The following is a 20,875-nucleotide window of genomic DNA, read 5'->3' as shown; positions in this document are numbered from 1 at the left end:
TGGTTTACCCCTAAGAAATTTGTAATTTATATCAGTGTCTTTCAGCACAATTAAACACAACAAACCTCCTTGTGAATGCAATGTAATGTACTGGAAGCATTGAGATGACTGTGGCGGTGCTCTAAACTCTTTTATAAATGCAGCCCGAGGCCCTGGCATAGATTAACACAGGCCATCTGGGTACATGTGAAGTGCAGCTGATGCCATGCTACCAGTCTCTCTCTAATTAACAAGAAATTGTGTGACTTGTTAGGAATCAATCTGAAGAGCAATTCATTTCCATTTTATAGACGAATAAGTGAAAAATCTACATGGTAAATATAATCCATGAAAAAAGGCACAAGCACATTTTCTGCTAGTGTTTGTTTCCGTTTTTTCCCCCTAATTTTTTCCCTGTGTATCAATAAGACAGTGAGAGATTAACAGCCTCCCCCTCCTCACTGGGGTTTAATTCCCCTCAGGAAAATATGAATGACACAGAACAGGAGGTTAGGTAGTTATGCAATAAATGGAACGTCGAATGAGGAGATGCCCTTTTCAAGCACTCCCTCCGCTCTTTGCACCTGAGGGACATTTCAGCGCCCCGAATCTGCTGACTCATTAATGCAAGCGAGAGAATACTGCTTAGTACACACTCCATGGGTGTACACGCTCTACACACACATATACACGTTTCTCAAAGTAATCCCCTTGCTCTGTTTTTCCTAGCCTCAAATCAAATTGAGCAGCCACCACAGTGAACACCACAAAAACAATCTGGCTCCCAGTTCGCTGTGGAAATGGTGAACAATCATCAGATACAGTAACTGTGGCTGGAACATTTGTAGAGAATCTGACACCTCGCTTCTATATAGACTCTCTCTCTCTCTATGCAGCGGGAATACACACTGAGAGATGTGATGGAGACAAAGCGAGAGCAGGAGGCTGGAAATGACAGAATCACAGAGACGCACAGATACAAGCGTTCTCACACAAACACAGCGTGTAGGCATATTTGCTCACACACTCATGCATGCACGTACATTCTGCAGCGACAAAATGTGTTGCACGCACAGATAAGCACACAAGTGTAAATACAGGAGATTCTGAAGACGCAGCTACACATGCACAGAAAATGAACCCACTCTTATCACCCCTTCCCCCAATAACACATCTCACACATGCACATGCATGCACGAGTGGGTTTGAATAGTAGTTTGGATAAGCTGCCCTGACTGATTGGTGTGGGTGTGTGGGTAGTAGTGGGCACAACATCTTCAAAGTCTCATTGTTTAGTGATGAGGTACGCATGAAAACAAATCCCCAGGACGAGGAGTATAAACCCTTATGCTTCATCCACATACATACAGTATATGTTTTCTATAGAACTATGACAGCTATGCTGTTATGTAATCAGCTGTGTATTGAAGCTGTCAGAGTCTTTAGCTGGCTGCGAAGACGTGCTCTATACATAGACGCCTCTTTCTGTTCCTCCTGCGCTAGGCCTACACACTCTGACTCACCAACAGCTCCACACTGATCCTCCAACACCATGTATCTTAAAGATAGGCATCGACACTGCCAAACTTTTAGAGCAACAGTACGGTGGCTTTGTGAAAGGCTTTGTCTGCTATCTTCTGACTTTAAATAAACATGATTAAAGGAAGTCAACAGGGATGCTTTCAGTGAATTCTGGCGCAATGAGAAAATGGAAATGCATTGTAACATTGGTAAACACTGTTTCTCAGTTCTTCACCATAGTAACCGCTCTGCAGGGAGATGGGCTGTGGCGGGAGGCTGAGTGGAAATGACACAAGCAAATGCACTGAGCTGGGAAGGCTCATGGACGTTAAGAGGAATTTTCTTTACTTGGCCTGTGTTCATTTGCATTTCAAACTGTGCCCTCAGGATGTGGGCATTTCAATAGTAAAAGCGCGGGTGTTATGTAAGAAATCACTGCAGATATATGGAGCATACCCTATATTATACAATATAGTGTGACTGTCACTCATCTTCCACAACTCTGTACATGAGAGTGGTCCAATCATCAGAATCAGAATCATCTTTATTGGCCAAACTTACACATACAAGGAATTTGACTCCGGTTTACTGGCTCTCAGTGTAATTACACAGAATAACAACACAACAGTCTTCAGAAATAAACACAATGAATAACTATACACAGGTGAAACTGTTTCTATGAGCTATAAACAGGATACAAATACCGCGAAGAAGAAAAGCACATTATGCACAGTGCAGTCCACATTGCACATTATGTGTCAAAAAATGCTAAAATAAATATATATAATTTGTGGGTACAGTAGGTATTGTAGTGTTGAAGGGTTATTGCACAGTGCCACAGTGAGTTAACTGTTCATAAGTGTGATGACGAGGGGGAAGGAACTCTTCCTGTCTGGTGGTTTTGGTGTTGAGTGTTCTGTAGCGCCTACCAGAGGGGAGATGTTGGAACAGGTCATGTCCAGGGTGTGAGGGGTCTGCAGTGATTTTCCCTGTCCGTTTCCTGACTCTGGATGTATAGAGTTCCTGGATGGTGGGCATATCGGCGCTGATAATCTTTTCTGTAGACCTGACTGTCCGGTGTAGTCTGTTCCTGTCCTGTTTGGTGGCCGATCCAAACCAGACACTGATGGATGTGCAGAGAATAGACTTGATGACTGCAGTGTAAAACTGGATCGGCAGCTCCTGAGGCAAGTTGTATTTCCTGAGCTGGCGCAGTATATCCTCTGCTGGGCCTTTTTGATGACTATGTCACACTCCCACTTCAGGTCCTGGGAGACTGTAGATCCCAGAAACCTGAAGGATGCCACAGCCGACACAGTGTTGTTGAGTAGGCTTAGGGGTGGCAGTGTTGGGGGGCTCCTCCTGAAGTCCACTGTCCTATCATCTTCACAGTTTTGAGTGTGTTCAGCTCCAGATTGTTGTGACTGCACCACAGGGCCAGCTGTTCTACCTCCCATCTGTATTCAGACTCATTTTCGTCTCGGATGAGGCCGATGGCTGTTTGCAAATTTCAGCAGTTCATGTACAAAGTCGCTGCATTCAAATTAATCAAATGATAAAATATGTTAATAAATCAGTCAATAGCGGAATACTTTAAAGGTGATTTATATGGATTTCTTTGCTTCATTATGTCAAAGCGCCTAATATGAGATGAGTTTTATCACAGCCATAAACAGTGAGAGTGAAGCATGCAGTGCGGTGAATATTTACTACCATACAACTTGTTCCAGTGACTCACAATCTCTACCCACACAATAGCCAGTGGGATACATGTGTATGAACACACATGCATACAATATGTACACAGACACAAAGACACAAATCCAAACACAAATTTAGATATACAGGTTCTGTTTCTCCATGGGAACTTTTTGTACCAGGCAACAGCAAGCTGCCTATGCAGCATGTGCACATGTAAAGGAGTGTCCTACTGTACTGCACTGTAGGTGCACTGTAACAATATTTGTGAAAATCTGTGTGACCAACTGAAAAGGAACAAGATTAGGAGTCTACAGCCACACAGCTCTGTGAGGTGAGTGCTTTGAACTAAATGCTACTATCAGCATGCTAACATTCTCACAATAACAATGCTAACATGCTGAGGTTTAGCAGGTATAATGTTTACCGTGTTCACTATCTTAGTTTATTATGTGTGCTGAGGCTGATGGGAATCAGTTTCCTGGGTATTTTAAAGTACTGGACGAGTTAAAATGTTAAAATTAAAAATGACCTGATGATAGTACTAGATGAAAAGTTAAAGGGGACATCATGTTTTTTGTGATTTTCTGTTATTTTTATGATGTCGGATGTCTGTGTTAAACATGGTCAAAGTGAAAAAGAAGTGAAATCCGACTTTTAGTGTTTGTTTACATAGCCTCCCGAGCTACTAGAAGTCAGCCAAGACCGTCTCTGGAAGCTAAACCAATCAGAACAGAGTGGGCTCATCGGGAGGGGGACCTTAAAGAGACGAAGCTAAAATGACCGGTTTCAGACAGACGTTGAATTGAGGGGCTGCATAAAGGACCACCATAAGTTTTTGTACTGTAAGTGATGCAAAGATATTCCTGTGAAGCCCCAGAATATAGACCTGGAAATGTGCATTGAGAGATTACAATTACAACCTGATCCCCAAAGTCATTGAGATTCATCGTCTGGCCACCATGGATTTCTGTACCAAATTGGCAATACAGTCAATAGATGCTGAGATCTTACAGTCTGAACCAAAGTAGTGGATCAATCATCCTGGAGCCACACCACTAGCATTGCTAGAAAAGAGCAAAACTTCTCAAGCTTTTTTATTTTTCTCAAAATTCCTTGAAAAAGCACTCACAGCAATCAGTTATAAAAAAAGATTACACTGATCCATTTTATTATCTTAAAATGCAAACATCATTCTGTTCATCTTAAAAGAGAATAGATTCTCTAATAAGTGATAAGAAAAAAAGAGGAAAGAAAAAAAACGGCTAAAGTGGCTCCAGCAGCATTAAATGAGAGGTAGATGCAGAGTTGATGGCTAATGGGTGACCTCTTTGATTGCTGCCAATCTATGGGAGTCTAGCAAAAGACTATGAGCCGGCAAAGGCACATACCCAAAGAGCCTTGCTTCCATTAAAGTAATTAGAGGGTAATCAGGATGGGGACACTGCTTTCCCCCCTCGTGCCAGCCCTCACAGAGACCTGTTGCTAGGAAACCCAACAGAGGGCCCGTGGAAGGACTATCAAAAACAAACCAGCCTTGTGCCTGATAATAAATTCCCTGCATCATGGAAGACATCACGGAATGGCAAATACAGATGTGATGGAGCAGCTGTAAGGCTGAAAGACAAGGTTGGGGCTGTGAAAAAGAGCGCAAATAGCATTCCCTCACAGGTAGGAAATTGGTTTTGAGGGCTGAGAAATGACATGAAATTTATTATATGGTTTTATTTGATGCAATCTGAAATGTATCCATTTCAGTAAGGCAGGTTAAGAACGTAGGAAGAAGCTGTGAATAGGCTGTGACACATGTTATACTGTGTCTCCATAGGAGTGTTATCAGCGCTGTTGTATAGGGTGCCCACCCAGTCACACGGCAGTTTGTGAAATAGTCACAAAATTTAATCTAAGGAATCATGTATATGGACACAATTTTTCCATTTTTTTTTCATGACACTCAGCACAACTTTCAAACTAATGTATTTCAATTGGAATATGTTTCATTCCTGCACCGCGTTTTTTTTTTTTTTTTCTGTCAGTCAGTGCTCAGGAGTACAGAAGCTGTACTGTTTTTCTCAATTGTAATTTATTTTTTAACTATAACCACTACATTAGTATTTTTCCTAGGATAGGAAGTTATAAATATTGAATTGAGAGTACACTGAGGAGTTAAACACATTTGTGTGATCGGATTTTAAATATCTAAAAGGTGAAAATTAATTTAATCATACTTTACTTATATTTGAGAGCACCTTCAGTTGCGGACTATTCTCACATGATAACTGAGGTCAAGAGCTCTCTATAACAGTTGGTCCGCCACTTTTGTTGCTAAATCATAAGCCTTCAAACATGCACCAAGGTCAAGGTTCAAAGGTCAGAATGTGAAAGCAGGAGCCATGTAGATGCTTCATACTGACATATGTTACTCTCCAGGTTGACACCTTTCCAATGATGTATTCGGTTTAGCTCCAAGACAAAGTTTTAATTTTCTCATTTCATGGACACAAGCCATCCCAGCCTAGTTTCATAGAGCACTTTGAAGGCCCAATATATATAAAATGAAGCTTTTTGTTTGTTTGTGCGTTTTCTCTTTTTAGTGGAAATAGCGACCAAAATGAGTCACTTTCAGAGATTACAATACTGCTGACAATCTAGTGCATTACTCATTACTACAGGCACAACGAGTGTTTTATTGAATGATGTGATTCAATATTAATTGAGGAAGACTCTATGTTTTAAGAAAGATGATTTCATATCAAATATCCTCAGCCACATAATCTTGGAGATATAAAATTAAATGAGCAACTTTACATTTTACAATCACAAGCTATAAAACACCTTTTTTAACAGAGAAAGTGGCGTTTTGATTCAGGTTGTGGTGGACTGGTGGCAATTTGAAATGGAATGAAGCCCATCAACGGCAGATAGCCCAAAACAGGAGTCGAACACGCCACGTCCGCCCACAACACAATGCACTTCCTTAGCCTACCGCTATCAAAAACTGACAAAAAAACATTATTTCTCAGAATCGAAGGAGAAATAATTAAAACTGATGGCCTTAACATTAACCTATTGTAGTGTTGAGTTACCAAGGACACTTTTGTGTTTTTGTGTTGAAAAACGTTAAAGATATCGTATATAAAAGAAAACCTTAACACGGTGAGGAAAATAGGCTACTTACGGGTGGCGGGTCATCCAGTCCGCCCACCGGACTTACGCAGGCCATTGACTGTACTGATAAAATTAAAATAAAAAAGTAAAAACAAGGATAAAATCTTGTGATTAAATGTTGAGTAATGTAGTGGTTATAGTTAAAAATGAATAACAAATGAGAAAAAACAATACAGCTTCTGTGCCCCTGAGTCTTGACTGAGAGAAAAAAAACGTGGTGCAGGGACGAAACATACTTCCAATTAAAAGTTGTGCTGGGTGTCACGAAAAAAATTTGTATCCATGTACACGAATCTATAGATTAAATTTCGTGACTATCTCGAAAACTGCCGTGACACTGGGTTGACGGTGCCCAGTCTGTATCCATCCCAGTAATGATGGAGCAGCGTGTTGCTAATTATGGAGAAGAGGGGAAGACATGGGTTAATTATCATGCATAATGAGACAAGATGTTTCTTCCTCACAAATCTTTTTCATTCCCTCTGCCACTCTCCTCTATTTTCTCTCTTTCTCTCTCTCTCTTTCTGACAAACACGCAATCTAACTACCTCTCTCTATCTGACACTCTTGATTTGCCTCCCTCTTGATCTGTTCTCTGTCTCTCAGACTCACACTAATTATTATACATTTGCTTTCCTAATTGCTGATTCTCTTGTCTTTGTGAATTCCCCCATGGATGCAGAAGTCCTGCAGGCCTGGATGGAGACTAGCTGTACTGAGAAATCAGGGTGCAGAACGAGACCAGGGAGAAAGAGAGAAAAAAGACAGAGAGCAGGAGGTGTTACAGCACAGAGGGTGCAATGAAGCTCTCCTGGAAAAAATGTAGAAAGTGATGTTTTCGTCAGGGTATGATTCACTCGATCAGCTGCTGCTATCAAACACATGGCAACAATGTCTCACAACACAAGACTCTAAAGTCTTCCAGAGTCTGAAGTTGTTTTTCAGTGAAGGAAGTTTATGTCGACTGCTTAAAAAAGGGGAATCCTGTATGACTTTCTCTACCACGAGGGACAACTAGTAGCACAGTAGCTAAAACTACAACAGGCTACTCGGCACATGTTGGGCCCTGGACAAGGTGACACACACACACACACACAAACACACACACATTACAGACATACATAAAATAATCCTAACCCTGGCTACACTGTCCATGAGTCATATCAGCACTCTCATGGAAACTCTCTTTGCATAATATATGGTACTCGAGGGATCATAATCGTACACCCACTCAGTGCCCCTGAAGAGTTCTCTGCAGCTGTCCGTGACTTGGAGCGATGATACAGTGATCTTCATGCAGCAGCAGCAGCAGCAGCAGCGGGGATTTTTGTATAATAATCGGCAGACTATGGATTTTCTTGTAATGTAAAGCCACACATGTCATGAACAATAAGCTATAACCAACATAAGTGGGCTTCTGCATCCTTTCACTGAAGTAATGGCTCTAATGGAATGTCTTTTTTGCTTGTGTGGACATGAGTCCAAATGATTGCATTTGGATTTCCAATGTCAGTCTCGGGGCCTTTTTCACTTCTATGTGCCTGTCTATGTGTAGGCATGTTTCTGTGGATGTGACGCTGCTGAGGCGTTTTCTCTGCAGAGAGCACATTTTTTCACTTTTTTTTCCTTCTCATACTCATAGGGTGCTGTCAGAATTACTGATACATGCGCTGCTGACTAGCAACTACCAGGACAGTAACCAGGGTGTGCGCAGGCAGAAATGTGCTTTGTGTGGTAAATTTCATGTTTAAAGTATTACCCACAATCCCTCACCTTTTGACAATGCATTTAATCCTACTGTCAGCGTTGAATGCTGACAAAACCCCCCAGGGTACAGTAGGAACACCAGTAGAATATATTTTAAAAGAGTGTTGCTATATTTTATCTTATAACAATAACAAAACTGATATTTTTTTATTATTTTTTCAAATTATTTTGTGCAATGATTATATTTTTGTGTATCACTTCAGACTTTTGTGGTTTATTAGCTTAACTTTTCAGTCATTTAAGTCTTATTCTAAAGAATATACATGTGTTTTGCCACATGTGAAGCAGGTATAAACAGAAAAGCAATTTTCAGGATTCAATTAGTGGAATCAAAAAGCAAACCTCTTAAAAAAAATCCTCTCATGTATTTTGGAACTATTTCCTAACAGGCTGTTGATGTCAATATGGATGTGTGACTGTGTGCTTGGTTTTACACTATTTCGCCACTTTATTAGGTACGCCTAGTTGAAGCTAATGCTTTTTTTTTTGGAACTTAAGTTTTTATTTTTATTTTTTAATTTTTGAAAGACATGGAAAACACAGTCATACTACAACTAGTGTTAATAGCAGTATTCAGAGGGCATAGTATCACACACCATGTAATAAAAGTACAGTACATGTAGTAAATCCACAAAAAGAAAATAAAAGAAAAAAAGAACCCATAATAATAATAATAATAATAATAATAATAATAATAATAATGATAGATCCATACATATTATAAATATTATGAGTTTCTCCACTCATTGACGTAAATGGGGTGGATGAAAGACTGGAAACATCTGATTAGAAACATATAAAGGAATACATTTCAACAAAATCTAAGCATTTTATCTTCTATAAGAGTACGGTATTACTGCAGGGCTGTTGTATTAGACTGCATTAGTTTTAACTAGGTGTACCTAATATACTGGCAACTAGCTGTGTGTGTGTGTGTGTGTGTGTGTGTGTGTGTGTGTGTGTGTGTGTGTGTGTCTGCTCATACTTATCCAGGTCTTGTTGGATCATAGGGGTGCAGAGAATATAACCCCTGAGGCATCCTCGTCATAACTGTAAACACCATTCACCATGTCTGAGCATCCGAAATGATGTTCATTATCCACCCGTAATTAAACATGTCACATACCTACTGAACAATATAGGTGAACTGCTGTCAAAAGTGACAGTATGGGTGTGTGTTTGTGCGTTTGTGTGTATACCGAGAGAGTGTGTGTATCCAGCCCCTCATGACTAATCTGACAGTCACACTTGTCCACCTGGTTTTTCCTTCATTATCACTGCAGACAGCTCAGCGCCTCACCTTGTTCCCTTGTCTGCTTCGTCTCTCACATGTCTGGTTCCCAACAGGGAGATAATATACTCACCTTCAAATACGGACACTCTGAAAATATGGCACCTCAGAAAACTAGGAAACAGAGAAAAGATGCAGCAAACAGGGTCCAGGTGTACAGGCACAGGCGCTTGAGCAGTGGAGCAAGTGGAGCAAATGCATCCCCATTATTCAATTAGGGGCAGCAAAGTTACCCCACTTCTTGTCTTTTTAAAATAAATTTATCATCATTCAGTCCCTGCAATCAGGTGATTATATTTAAGCAGCTTATATCAATGATCATTTTACTATTTTCAGCAACTGACAAAAACAAGTAATAAAAAAAACTCCAACCCCTAGAGTTGGTTCAGTCAAACCCTGATTGTTTGCCATAGCATGCTTTGGCTGTCAGTCACAATCTGTTAAATCACACTCGAGTGACTGTTTACAAAGGTGAGAAACATGCCATTTAGCTTAACTGTGATCATTGACTGAAAATAGAACATAGGAAAAGATAGGCGTATGTTGAATGAACCTGCTTGGCCAAACTTTAAATTATCTTAAAGTAAGATTGTAGTGTTTCTTAAATGTCGAACCACTTTGCAAGTCAGTGTTAGCTAACTTTACCAGCCCACCCACCTAACGTTAGCTCGCTGAACAGACAGGATTCAGCCGTGGAGTTGAGGCATTCTCGAAGGAGCCAAATCAGAGTCAGCTCTTTTAAGTGTAATGTGATTAACATTTATTATATAATTAACATTTATATAAATTGTTTGACCTTGAAGATGGCCTATTAGCCTGCAACCCACTACCATTTTAGGCTACATAATGATTTTATAAATATAATTTCAAATATGAATAGCTCCTGTCCTGATCCACCCATTCCTGCATCCCTGGTTTTCATAGCACCCACAATCTAACTAATCTAGTCTAGTGCAGGTGACTGTTTCTTGACTTAATCCAAGAGGTTAAGTGATAGAAATGCCAGAAATTTGTTTTAAATTACAATCCCCCCACTAAAATACTGACCTTGAGCTTGAGAGAAGCTAAAACGTTGCATTACATAGTAATGTTTAGCAAACGTGTAAGAAGATTTAGATGGTTGACTGCCGACATTAATCCTATAATTTACTCATTCCTTTGAATAGCAGGACAACTGAAAGTAACATTAATGTTACATCCACAGCACTTGATAATTAGTTTACCTTTTTATAAAAAAGTCAGACGTACTGCTACTCTGCTTCTTATTAATAGTAGTGTAACTGTTCAAGCAGCTAAATCATCTTATAAACAGGAGACATTTTGGGGCGGTGGAGGATACTGTTTTACTGATCCAGAGCGATACAGTGTGTGATTCCACAGATGCGTGTGAGTAATTGAATAAGACTTTGCATTAAAACAGCGATAAATTTATCCATTTGTGTGTCTTTCACATTATCATTTAGTTTTTATTCACTGACAAAAAAATGTAATGCCTTTTGTCATAGCTCTCATTTTCAAATGTTACTTTTTATTAAGCTTTAGTCTTGTTTTCATTGTGGGAAAAAAGGTTGCCAACAAATAATTTTCATTAAAGTTTTCTTTGACGAAATGATGACTGCATCTGAGAAACCAGAATCATAGCAGTAAATAGAAGTGGGGGGTTTTGTGGTTTTGCGTAGGGTGGCATACTTTCAGAGTGTTGTCTCTGTTCCATCAAGACCCACTCAGAGATGAAGGCATGACCCCCACAGAGCTCTGACCACACAGGAAAAAATACCTTTGATAAGAGTATGATAAGCACCGTTTCAGTGTGTGTGCCCACTCACACATTCCAGTAATGTTTGTCATTAAGTTCACCAACAGTATTTTACTCTCATCTCCCCGTGGGAACTCACCTCTGGGGGGAATCTTTATCTTTATCTTTATCTTTAGATTTCCCCCAGAGGTGAGTTCCAGATCTTTTTTTTTTTTCATTTCTTTTTTTTATTTAGAGAGTGTCGGTCTGTTTCAAAGGAAGAGAAGAACGCAGAAATCTACAATATGTAGTGTTTTTCAGGGCTTCACTACTGTTGCTGCTGAGGAGATCTAACAGAAGACAGAGCTTAGTAGGAAAAAAAGATGAATCCATTGATTCATTAGACTCACCAGCTGTTGTACCTACACATAAAAACACTGTGACTGAATATGAGTTTGTGTATAGTAATGAATAATAGAACGTGAGCAAACAAAAACAGCAAGAAACACAAAAACAATGCTGTACACACACACATAGGCAGATTTTCAGGAGCCAACATGTGTAATATGAGGCATTTACATACAGTGCGTATGTGTGTGTGCTGTAGGGCCGCCGGACAACTGAACTGCCCTGTGTCCTCATGTGAGACACCTACAGGGTGAGATAACGCTCAGGAAGTTGATAGGCTCCACTGACTCTCATTACTTTCTTTTCTTGTGCGTGTGTTTGTGTGCGGGTGGGGATGTGTGCATTTTGTGGGTAAGGTCCAATGAGGTAATGTCACACTCCATTATTCTCGAATAGCCCTAATACTGTAAGTGCGCATTGTGTGTGCGTGTGTGTGAGTGGTCTCCAAGGAGAGCCTATCAGGATGGACTGGGGTCTGATGAACAGAGCACGGGAGCCGAGACTCAGCGCTGTTCAGATTACTGAAAGGGAGGGAGGGGAGGAACAAAAGTTTGAGCTACATCCTCCTCTAAAGGTCTCTGTCACATTAGAGAGGCTCTACTGTCTTCCTGCCCTGTAAAGGTAAACCTTATTACAATAAACTATCATGCTGTATTGGCTTCCAAAAGTGAGAGCGTGACTCTTACTTTTGGAAGCCAATACAGCACTCAATAAGAGACAGAGAGAGCAACGTTTGTCTGCTTCTGCTACAGGTGAAAGAAGTAGTAATGTGATTTTTAAAACCTACAGGAGCAACTGTTTGTTATATTTGTGTAATAGGTGTAATATTACATGATAGTCTGTTTGTGCGATTGTCTTGTAAGATACAGCATACAGAGGACGGACAAAATAAAAGAACCACTTGACAATACAATGCAAAGCAATAAAGTAGTCCTTAAATAAATAACTGGCTCTGTGAGGCTTGTAAGTTTTTTTCATAGACAGAGAGATGAGGAGGGGGTACGGTTGATATTCAGTGGAATCGGATAGAATGAAATAGAACCCAATAGGATAGAATCAGAAGGGATGGGATAGGATAGGATTGGATTGGATTAGATCAGATAGGATAGGATCAGATACTGTAGGGAAGGAAAGGAAAGGAAAAGGTTGGATAAGATAGGATTGGTTTGGATAGGATGGGATAGGAAACAATAGGGTCGGATAGCATAGGATCGGATAGGATTGGAAAGGATCGGACTGGTTAGGATGTGAATAGGATCTGATTTGATTTGATTTAATTTGATTCTGAAACAGACTAGAATAGCAAAGGATTGGATCGTATCAGATAGGATAGGATAGGATAATATCGGATAGGGTCAGACCGGATTGATAGGGTGGGATAGGATCGGATCAGATTGAATCAGACAGGATAGATTCTGATAGGATCTGATTTTATTTGTTCATTCTGTCATAAACACACTTGTCCAAATTGGATCGACAGGAAAGGACGTGAAAAGAAAAGGAAATATTCCAGAAACAAAGCAGGTGTGCATGATGAGATTTCCTGCAGGTTCACACATGCGCATATGAGGATTTGAATGCACCAGATTTTTTAGAACAGCACATAGACAGTCTAGATATGAGTCATTCTTCACACCTGGTTCAGTAGGATAGATGCTCAAACTCTTTCAGGAGTGATCAAGGACCTGTAATCGTTACTAATAAAGACACCAAAACAGATTATTAGACACCAGCAATTCTAATAATTGACTCACATTGGATGATGTCAGTGTCTCCGTAGGGAAACTAGCTGAAGGATGATGTCATGGGCTAAAGCTAATCATGTCCAAGGCTCCACATTGGTGTCTGGGAGCCTGATTGGATTGGCGACATGGACAATGGATGATGTCATCCATCTCACTTGGCACTGGCCCAATTGTGCCATGGGCACTGCCTGTGTGAATGATGAACTGTGCTAATAGTAACACTGTTGTTATTCAGTAGCACTGAGCTGATGCTTAGTGACAAGAGAAAGCCCGACAGAGGAAAGGAAGTGGATAGTGAAACAAAATGAGAGCCTGAGAAGTAGTTCCCTCCAGGCTGTTTCTGACCTGTTCTAGATGGTTTTAAATAAAGAACTCCTACCTTGGAAAGGGCAGGCAGCCAGAAAATGGTGCTAGAGAGGAAGAATATTATGATTGTGAATCACGGACAGGCCCTCACAGGCTCTGGCATGCTTTTTATGTCGGTTAACACTCCAGCCAGAGAATAGTGTGCAAGATTGGTGTTGAGCAGAGTGTGATAGACTATGAGACACTGTCGCAGTTAAGAGACATAAACTAACACTCACTGTACATTGTTTGTGTGCACCACTGTCATTTGTCATGGGAAGTGTAGGATTGACTGAATCTCACCTACCCCTCCTCTCTCTCTCACTCACTCACCAATCTGAGGTGACAGAGATGGAGACGGAGTGCTTCGGCAGAGAAATCCCATCTGTCACCCTGGCAACGGGAGAGGTAGGAGGGGTATTATCCAGTGGAGACAGAGCACAGGCCTGTCAATCACACTGCCTCCTGGAGCCTCTGGTTGGGAAGTGAGGAGAGGATCAATAAGGGGAGACAGGAGGAAGAAGTGTATAGAGACAGAATGCGGACATGAGAGAGATTAAATGGTGAGTGATACTGAGGTAAAGATGAGTTTTTTACTCATTTATTGTCAGCTCACTGTTGATGAAAAGTTCAGAGAGGACATTATTCTCTGTTTCTTATGGGATCTTGTTCAGTCCTATCCACTGACAAGCTTGTCAATCCATCATTTTAAAACTGAGCAGTGTGCAGGTTTGAGACAGAAATAGCATCAGTGTTCCTGTCAAGTAATGTCTTCAAAAACTGGTCACAGGTTCCTGGATAGTGTTCAGATCAAAGCTCTTAGTCGTAGTAAAGCCCTCAGAAGTAAAGGCTCTTACAGTTAATTTTGCGCATATTACATCAAATTAGGACAGCTTAACTAGCACGTACAGGAAATTAACAACTTCAAATGCACCCCAAAATTTTTCCTTTTAAATTATGTCAACTAAGGGTACCAAGTATAATTAAATTAAGTGCTACTTTGCTTGTGGTTAATGTAGAAAGTTAAACCTGCAGTGTGGAACTTTTACATATAAATGAACACCCATTACATTCAAGCCCCTGCCAAACGAATTCACACAATACTGATTAAGCCTATCACTGACAGATAATTCCCTCTGTATTTCACAGTATACCAGAGTTTTTCATCTGGTGTCAGGTTTGATATTCCTGCACTAGCCAGATGAATGTATACTGCACAGAGCACGGACACTAAAGTCTTCTACCGGCCAAGCCAGCTAACTTCCAGTTAGCTCTTTGCTAACCTGAATGGGGATAAAATTATTTAATTGTGCAGCCCTTCTAGACTTTTCAAATGTTATCGGACTGAATTAATTAAATTCTGATCATTTCGGGGGTTGTGTGACACTCAAAACAATTTATCCACCATTTTACAGTCGCAACAGTAGCGATGGAGTAGGCTACAGCAGAGCTTATGTGTTTTTGTAATTACTCTCACTACCAGAAGAGGGAGACGAGAGTCCTGCACTGCAGCTTTAAGAAAATGAACAAAAAAGTATCATAAAAATATTATTTTCTTTTTCTCAGTAAGAAAAGCTCAGAGCAAAGACAAGGTTACAAAAAGGATATAAAGTAAGATGATAAAAAGAAAAGTGTTATAAGGTGATTCAGTGTGCTGAATAAAGGCAAATAAGAAAGCCAAAGGAAATAATAGCCATTGATTATAAAGAATTCAGCACTGTAGCCTTCTGGCTTTGTTTCAAGCCTTCATGGCCGAAAAGATTTGTTTGCAGAGAGTAAACAAGTGGCAGAAGACAAGTAAAAGAAAGAATGAAAACGTCTGTTACGTAGCAAGGTGTGAATAAGTTCCCCACTGAGATTCTAATGTACATGAAGGTTTTAAACCGCACTCCCTCTTTTACAGACCACTATTAATCATCAGTAAATACACCTCCGTGTTCTTAACATATATCGACCACAAAGGCTTCCATTACTCACGAAAGACTTTGGATATAAATGACTACAGTTGGCAAAGGTCATGTGAAACCACCAGTGGAACCATGGCAATGGATGATTTTTTTAAATTCAGATTCATATATTCGGTGCCAAGAAATTTAATAACAGCAGCACTTATTCTTTCACCCTTTATCATCTATCTTGCTCTTAAGTCTTACTTTTAGTACTGAATATGATTCAAATAAATTAGGTTTCAGCTGTTTTGTAACCATTATTATCGACAATAATTTATTGTAATAAATAAAATCTGTTGTCATTATAATTAAGTAGTATAAATTCTAAATCTGGTTCATACATTTTGAGATTATGTGAGAATGAATGTTTGGCTTCAGTGTCAAACCTTTGTGTATCATCTATTCTGTTAAAATTGTAAATGAGTCAGTGTAAACAGGTAAATACTTGTATTAGGCAACTCTGAATAATCTCATTTGATCCGAAGCTGTAATATTTTGTAAGAACTGACTGCCACTGAGGCATGCAGCCAGTGTGTACAGTGTTTGCTCTAAAGCCTTGGGAGATACATGATGTCAGGACCAATGCTGTCAACATGGACTGCTAGAGTCCCACAGTGACCTTGAATGAACCAGTCAGTCCCGTATCCTTTCTCTCCGTCTCAGTGTCAACATACAACATAACACATGTCAGAAACCGTCAGGCACAACAATGTCAGAGCAGCTCAAATACAACACGCTCATGCCCTTAAATCATTGAATGCATAAGCAAACTACACAAGAAGATTCATGAGGCTGTATGACAAACGAAACTACACATCTTCTCCCCTTAGTCCTGCTAAATATTGCAGCTGACATGGATTTGGATCAGTGCTGTTTGCGCATCTGTGTCTTTGATAAGGAGCACAGACATCAACTGATACATCAAATAATCATTCTCTTAAACAACTGAGGAACATAGTAACCCTGAAGATTCCCCAACTTGGATGAGAATATTTAGGAATGTCTCCACATTTTAAGCATTTTGATAGAACTATGTTTAGTGCTAGATTCAATGATTTATAATTCTTGCTCACTCTAGTGTCTAGGAAAACAAATCTGAAACCCTCAAGCAGAGAGCACATTTCCCTTTATGTGGTCATGTAATCCCCTCTACCCTGCTGATCCCAGAACCACAGGGAGTGTGGCAGAGGCCTCTAGCCCATTGAAGGAGCTCTGTCCTGGGCACACTAAACACAGACAGACACCTTCACCCCGGGAGTCCCGCAGCAAACATGAGAGGGATTACGATAGCTGCTGGAAAACTCAGCGTGTGATTGACGTTCAGGCACACACATCATGATAACGTCATTAATTACATCTTCCTCTTTGATGGAATAGCAGGGGCGAGTGCTGTGTGTGGGTGGATGAGACCGTGAATAGATGCTTATCATCACTGTCTCCTCTGGTTGTTAATGACAGGTGGCAGCTTGCGCAGGTGAGGAAAGAAAACCTCAAGATGATGAAGCTTCCTCATACACCCCCACGGACTCTATATGGAAGGTTTATAGGAGCTTTCAAATGATGTGTGATAGCGTCTGGCAGCAGTAAACTAGTCGGGGTCTTCAGACCTTGAGCAACAGCATTTGTGAATTGCTGCTTCTAAACACACTGGCTTTCTCTATAGAATTCAGTAAACTTTTTTATTTCCTATGCAGGCATCAGAGGTAGAATTTATTTATAATCTGTTGCCACAAATTATTAGGTTTGGCTAAGGTAAAAAAAAGAAAAAAAAAGAAATATGAGACAGACATGTGGGTGTATCTGTTATTAAATTCTGGCTCTGTTTCTTTCCGTACCTCCCCGCCTCTGTCTCTTTCTCTCTCATGCTATTTGTCATGGGAAGTTTGTGTGAAAGTACTTTGCGGTCTGCTTTTGCAATTATTATGTACAGCTAACACAATGCCATCTGAATTACCATCAATTTATCACCCTATTGCACAGGCGCAGTTAGACGCACAGTGTATAAAAATACACACTGTACCCCACAGGAAAAAAGTTTTGACAATTTTCTCATGTTCCTACTGTACAACATGCAACAACTCTCCTTTTAGTTTTCACACATACAGTGTAAGGTAGATTGTATCCCCTTACTGACAGAGTGAACATAGATTTCTAAGACACACACATACACATAAAAAAACTAAGAAGTGATGCCCCAGAAACCAAATATAACCCAGATTTAAAAGATGCCACTTGATTGGAATAAAGTTTGGTATATCAAGTTTTTACACATCTTTGTCTTAGCCTGGAACACAGTATTCTGGCTCTTGTGGGTCTCTCTGGCCTTGTTATTGTGTCTATTTAGTCCTCACTACTAGTCCTCACGATTTGCCTGCCAGAGGGGGGCCCACGACTGGGAGTGTCAGACAACCCTCCCTTTACTCCTCAGCCATCACAAAAGAGCGCCCCCCTCCCCTTTTTTTTTGGTCACCTCATCCTGTTTATCCCTCTTTCTTTTGAAAAGGGGGGACACGGGACGGGTGGCGTGCAGGCCGAGCCATTCGCCCAAGGAGACAGAGAGGCGCCTGGGGAAATGAGGGTGGCAGACTAGACTAAGATCTGCATGGCACTAACAACAATTTGGCCAGCTTGCGCTCTTCACAAGTAGCAGTGCACCAACAAATGACAGACAGCAAAGGTCTCTCAGCTCTCATAGATGCAAAGCGTCCGGGAATCTGTCCTGTGAAGTCTTTGAATCTGTTCAAAGACTTCACTTTGAGTTCCCTATTCATGCTTCTCAATCTATCTCTCTCCTGAATGCCTCTTCTCTGTTCTCGCTTTCCTCCCACTCATCCTCTGGCAACTAGTTGTCTGTCCATCCTATTGTGCGCAAGGGAAGTTCTTCTGAACATCCTCATGTTACATCATAGGTCCTCCTCCTTGAATGTGACAACCTATTTTATCACGTACAGGAGGATTAACAGGGTCTAACTGCACAGCACAGTACATTTGCAGCATTAGAATGGAAGCCTAATTTGTTTAGTAGAACTTATAGCCCCATTTAGAAGTGATTTATATTTGTAACAGATGCAAATGCAATTTCATGTTGTTTTGGTACATTTTCAGCAGCATAAATAATGAGTACACTCCTGGCAAGGCATGTTGGGCCCGGCAGGAGAGCCAAGGAAACAGGGTTGTTAGAGAAAGACAGAGGGGGAGAGGTGGGGACTGGGAGCAGACACAGAGACAGAAGCAGAAAAACTAAAGAGCGACCGGGAGTCAGGGAGACAGCAGAAGAAAGAGAGAGAAGAGAAAGTAAAAACTCTTTGCTCTGTAGAGAAAGATTTCTAGGCTTTGGGTCAATCAGTAAACATTAATGAGACACCTGCGTTTAACAGCTGACATTTCTGCAAAGTCACCCCGACTGTCTAAAACGGCTTTAACATCGAGCTAATATTGTTGAACACCGCCGTTTCTGTGAATACTATACTCGTGAACACGGCATTCTTACCTATACTGGCTGTTAGGGCTTGACTTGATCTGTGACTGTCAAGTTTATTAACAGCACTTCTCTGGGATGTTTTTCCCTCATGCACCAAGCAACAGCTTTTGATAAAGGCGCAATGCGGGTGTTAGGCCTACATACTGCATGCAAATCATTTTGAAAAAAGGGGGAAAAAAAAGCAAACAAACTTTGAGACATTGTGAGTGTGAAAGCTGCTATCAGCATCTGTCACTGATACTGTTGCAACGCCTTCAGTGTATGTAATGTGGGGGGGTGAGTTGGGGCAGGGGATTCGAGGCGATGTGAAACATTTGAATGCGCCTCTATCTGCTTCCTCTGCGATTCTAGAAAAGCTGTTTGGAAACTATAACAAGAACCATTCTCACATGTGCAGAGGCACCACAACACAGCTCTTGTTGTGTAATCATTAGTTGAGGCTTCTGTTCAAGTGACTACACACACGCACAGGCGAGGGGAACTAACCTAAGAGACTGATTAGAGAGGCAGAGTAAAGTAAGCGAATGTCTGAAACACTGACAAACATCCTCATATGGAAACTAACCTCAGTAAATCAAACATTTTTAAGCTCTCCGTGTCCTCTCTCATATGCCCGGCTGAATCATTATTGTGCTTTGGTTTCTCGTTCATCTTTGGCCTGCTCTACTTGATTTATAATCTCAACGCAATCTTCTTTCTTTCTTTTTTTAACATCCAGTGCCAACGATTTTTAAAAATCTGTGCATGGAAACTACAGTACAGTTAAGGTTAGGGAAAGATCATAGTTATGGCAAATAATCTCTGTCCTCTGCTGCAAAGTCAGATGTATTCTTTCCCTCATGCAGAAGGCCCAGCAGCAGGCGTTAAAGCTCCAGGGACGGCTAGTTCACACACAGCCCCCTCATGGCCTAACAAGGACCTCTACCACTCTGCATCTCATCCGCTTAATTATTTCTCTCACTGTCCATTGCTTCCTCCGTCTCTCTACAACACTTTCCTTCAAATTAATTACCCCCCTCCAATAATTTCCATCTCTCCCGTGCAGAAAACGTGATGACTGTAGCAGCCAGGGTAACAAAAAGCAACGCCCCAGTCCCTTAACCCATCATTCTAGCTTCTCATCTCCTCTCAGTAGCGAGGCTTGGACATTCCCTCATTGTTGCTTTTAAATTAGGTTAATGGTATTAATTAACTCGGGTTTTAATGGAAATACAGCCTGTCTTATTTCCATATTCAGCGATGGCCCCTTCATTTGGGGGTCATGGTTAGCGAGTGTCACTCAGGCCGTGTTAATGGAAGAGGGTTTGCCTGGGGATTACAAATGAAAAGTGCGCTCATTGTTTCTTGTAATCTGCCCACGAATGTTTGGATAACCTCGCTAGTCTGGAGCTTGGGAATAATAGGTTGACTCATTAGCTGAGTGAAGAGCAATTTTGAATAATAAATTTTGATTCAATATGGTCCTGGTTGGATTCAAAGCTCCGCTGTCAGCATCTTTCACAACTTGACTGACTAACATGCCACAGGACAAGTAATTTCATTAGATGGACAGATGTTTAGGTGTAGATTTAGATGTTTCATCATCTTTAAGTAGTTCCATCGGGTGAAACAAGGGTACAGTCTACAGGTGAGAGAGTATGCTTGAGCATCAGAGCTCTACTGAAGTGTGTGCGTGTGTGTGTGTGTGTGTGTGTGTGTGCGTGTGTGTGTGTGTGTGTGTGTGTGTGTGTGTGTGTGTGTGTGAGTCTGTGTGTGTGTGTGGGGAGAGAAAGATGGGAGAGAGGTAGA

This window comes from Thunnus maccoyii, chromosome 8 (genome assembly GCF_910596095.1).
Source record: "Thunnus maccoyii chromosome 8, fThuMac1.1, whole genome shotgun sequence".
Taxonomy (NCBI): domain Eukaryota; kingdom Metazoa; phylum Chordata; class Actinopteri; order Scombriformes; family Scombridae; genus Thunnus; species Thunnus maccoyii.
Note: the sequence above shows the minus strand (reverse complement) of the source record.